The following is a 4,223-nucleotide window of genomic DNA, read 5'->3' as shown; positions in this document are numbered from 1 at the left end:
GTGCACGCTGCCACTCTCAGCTAATTTTTTTGTATTTTAGTAGAGACAGGGTTTCACCGTGTTCCCCAGGCTGGTCTTGAACTCCTGAGCTCAAGCAATCCACCCACTTCGGCTTCCCAAAGTACTAGGATTACAGGTGTGAGCCACCATACTCAACCGATGATAGCATTCTTTTCGATCATTTTCTTTTCTGCTGTTCAGACACTGCTAATGGCTTGTAGTTTCCTATGATACTAATGAGATGAGCTAGTTTATTTGTGTTTTGTTCTCTTTTTTCTGTCTCCTCCCCGTGCCCATTCGGAGCAGATAGCTGTACTCTTCACATGTCCTTGCTTCAAGAAACTGGTTGAAGACCACCCTTCCTCCAGCCTTGCGTGAGTCTGAACTTGTTGAAGAGACTTTGCCACAAGTGTAGTGGTGGGGGAGGAGGAAGGGAGTGCTTTTGAGGTCTGCGAAGGAGAAGAAGATATTTTAGAACCGACTCTCACACCTCCTGCCTCCCAGCAGGGCCTTGAGGGTGTGGTGAGACACCAGGACCACACAGCCTTGGGATCAAAGCTGTGCCTGATGTGATACAGGTCTCCATAAAGGTTTGCCAAACAAGCAAGTTAGTGCTTACAATTTCCCATGACTGTCACTCAGCTTACCTGTGCCTAAATAACTTGCCCATCGCTTAAGAGAGAAACCCCATAAATGTCCTTTGATCCATTTATGCCCCAAGACTGTTGTCATTGTCATTGTCGTTATTGTCATGTTCTCAAATATTTTTGCCTGAAGAGTTTTCCTGTCTGAGGACTTTTCACACGAAGAGGAATTGCTTCTTATTCTTCCTGTTGAAATTACTCTCAAATCTTTTCTGACAGAGTTGCAAACACACTGACAGCTCCTGAATGATCTGATACAGGATCCTTAATAGGCACGGAAGTGTTCGCCAGACAGAGAGGTCCTGCCCTTGCCGATCTGAGCTGGTTCTGTGTTAGAGACTCCGTGGGCGTCTGTTTGACAGGATCTGCCAGGAGTGGCAGAATAACGTTCCTGATCTGGAAGAGCAAATCTCAGATATTTTGCACATTTGCAGGTATTTTAAAACAGTTTCTGTAAGATGCCAACATTACCTTTCCAGTATTTTGAAGTTCTCCAATGTTTACTGAGAAGGGCTCAGTTGTGTTTATACTGAATTTCAGGTGGGTTTCTTGACCACACCTCTCACTTCATCACCAGCTTTGCTCTGCGCCCCTAACTGTACTCCCCCTGAGGGTCCCACGGATTCAGGTGATTGGTGCCCTTCAGGTTTCATTTGTGAGGACCCATTCTTCTTCCTGGGACTTTGGCTTGTCTTTCTTCTGCCAAACCAAATTTGCCATTTCCTCTAAGATTCTGTTCAAAACTCTCTTCTCAGGAACGTTTCCTGAAAACCCAACTCCCTGTGCTGATTTTTCCTTATGAGCCTTCCCTATGCCTTTGGTAAAATGAAGTTTGACAAACACAACTCTGTGACAATGAACATTTGCATTCATATAACTTCTCTTCTCTTGAATTATTTGCTTAATCTCCCAGGAGTGAATTTTCTGGATGAAAGCATTTAGACTTTTTTTTTTTTTTTTCTTTTTGAGATAACGTCTTGTTCTGTCACCCAGGCCGGAGTGCAGTGGCACAATCACAACTCACTACAGCCTTGACCTCCGGCCTCAAGCAGTCCTCCCGCCTCAGCCTCCCAAGTAGCTGGGACTACAGGCACACACCACCACACCCAGCTTATTATTGTATTTTTGGTAGAGACAGGGTTTCCCCATATTGCCCAGGCTGGTCTTGAACTTCTGGGCTCTAGTGATCTGCCTGATGCAGCCTCCCAAAGTGCTGGGATTACAGGCATGAGCCACCCTGCCTGGTCGCATTTAGACATTTTTATGGCTGATTGAATTCATTCATTCAAAAAGTATTTGTTGAGCATCTGTAGGATGCCAAGACTGTGCTGGTAGCTAGGGTGTGACAGTGACTCACAGTGACCTCTTATCCTTCCTAGAACCTACCCCTAGGAGTGGGAGGAGACCACAACCAAAGAAGCAAATGGAGACACAGAATATCAGATGAACAGCAGCTACACAGGCAAACAAAGCAGTGCAGCAGGATTGGAGGTGCTTGTGGTGAGAGGAGGCAGGGAGTTGCTTTTTACATGGGGAGATCAGGGAAGGCCTCAGTGGGTAGGTGATATTTGAAGAGAGAGAGACCTGGGAGAGGAAACAGATGAGCCCTGTTGATATATAAGGGTAGAATGACTCTGGCAGACGGTTGGTGCAAAGGTCTTGTGGCAGAAAACACCTTTTTTGACTTCCATTGTGAATATCTTGGGACACTCAATGGTGTCCCACAGATCTCTGAAACTTTGTTTGTTTATTTATTTATTTAGAGACAGGGTCTTGCTCTGTTGCCCAGGCTGGAGTGCAGTGGTGCAATCATGGTTCACTGCAGCCTCAAACTCTTGGGATCAAGTGATCCTCCCACCTCAGTCTCCTGAGTAACTGGGACCACAGTTGCACACCACCGTGCTCAGCTAATTTCTTATTTTTTGTAGATATGATGTCTATGCTTTGTTGTCTAGGCTGGTCTCAAACTCTTGGGGTCAAGCAATCCTCCCTCCTTGGTCTTCTAAAGTGCTGGGATTAAAGGTATGAGCCACTGGCCAATAAATCATTAAAAAAAATCCTTTTTCCCCATTCTGTTATGGACTGAATGTTTGTGACCCAACCCCCAAATTCATGTGTTGAAACCCCAATCCCTAATGTGGTGGCATTTGGAGGCGGGTCTTTGGGAGGTAATTGGGTTTGAATGAAGTCTTGAGGTGGAGCCTGTGAAGGGACTGGTGCTCTTGTAAGGAGATGAAGGGACCAGAGCGCTCTCTGCCATGTGAGGATATGGCAAGGAAGCAGCTATCCGCAAGCTTGGGACCGAAGCTAAGAAAGGACGATGCTGCCATCCTGACCTCAGACTTTGAGCCTCCAGAACAGTGAGAAATACAGAGTTATTGTTGAAGCCACCCTGTCTGTGGCATTCTGTTCTAGCAGCTGGAACTGACTAAGACAGCTTCCCTTCTTCAACCTGGATAATCTCAGTGGACCTACCTTCAAATCTGCTGTTGAGCCACTGGTGATTTTTCATTATGGTTACTGTACTTTTCAGCTCCAGAATTTATAGATATATATTTTGATAATTTCTTTATTTCTGTCTCTTTATTCATGTTCTGTATTTGGTGGGGCATGGGTCTCGTACTTTCCTTTATTTCTTTAGATTGGGCTTTCTTTAATTCTTTGAATGTACAATTGTCCTTTGGTATCTGTGGGGGATTGGTTCCAGGACCCCTGGGGATACCAAAATCTGTAGATGCTCTAAGTCCGATAGTTAACCTTCTGTGTCTGTGGATTCAACTGATCATGGATTGAATATTGCAATGCGGAAATGTGGATAGGAGGGCTGACCATACAGTATTTGTAATCACTGACTTGACGTCTTTATATAGTCAGTTCAACATGTGGGCCTCCTCAGGGACAGTTTCTATCTGTCTTTTTCCCCCCATGTATGGGCCATAGTTCATGAATCTTTTTATGTCCCCTTGTTTTTGCTGTTGAAGACTGGACATATGAAATAACATAATGTGGTTACTCTGGAAATCACATCTGCCCAGGCTTTGTTGTTTCTGTTGTTTATTAAATAACTTCCCTGGATAAAGGGTGTAAAGTCTATGTTCTTTGTCACAGATGACTACGGGGAGTTTCTGGGAACTTCCAGACAGGTTAGACAATGATGATCTCTAAGAGTAGGACTTTCAGGGAGTTTCACTCCCTGGCTTCCCTGTCCAGTGGCTGCCAGCTTTCTGCGTTCACAGCTACTGTGGAGCTGGGAAGAAGGAGATGGCAACAGGGCAAGGTAAAATGCTGCGCAGCTCGCAGTTCTCTCTGAGATTCAGTCATTTTTCTTGAATAAATCTCCAGGAATTGTTGCAAGCCTGTAGTTAATTTCCAGAGTTCTGAAAAGTTTATTTCGACAATTTTCCATCATTTTCAGCCAGAGCCAATTTCACCATTCACTTGAAACTTGCATTTATTTTGCTTCCATCCAGATTTGCAAAACTCCTTGCTCACTGTTCACTAGATCCCGTCTTGATTCAACTCACCTGCACGCTTTCAGACCCCTCTTGGTCTTTGCCCCTCTGTGGTAACTATTGCATT

The 4,223-nt window shown here is 44.8% G+C and overlaps 1 long non-coding RNA gene across 1 annotated transcript; it reads left to right on the top strand.

Moving 5' to 3' along the window:
* The first annotated feature begins 863 nt into the window (after positions 1-863).
* Positions 864-3,723, top strand: LOC114676810 (uncharacterized). The gene is made up of 2 exons (XR_003727875.2): positions 864-1,078; positions 2,024-3,723. It is a non-coding gene; the product is annotated as an uncharacterized LOC114676810 (long non-coding RNA).
* The last annotated feature ends 500 nt before the right edge of the window (positions 3,724-4,223 follow it).

The sequence above is a fragment of the Macaca mulatta genome, chromosome 3, assembly GCF_049350105.2.
Source record: "Macaca mulatta isolate MMU2019108-1 chromosome 3, T2T-MMU8v2.0, whole genome shotgun sequence".
Lineage (NCBI taxonomy): Eukaryota > Metazoa > Chordata > Mammalia > Primates > Cercopithecidae > Macaca > Macaca mulatta.
This window is presented reverse-complemented; position numbering and strand designations above follow the sequence as displayed.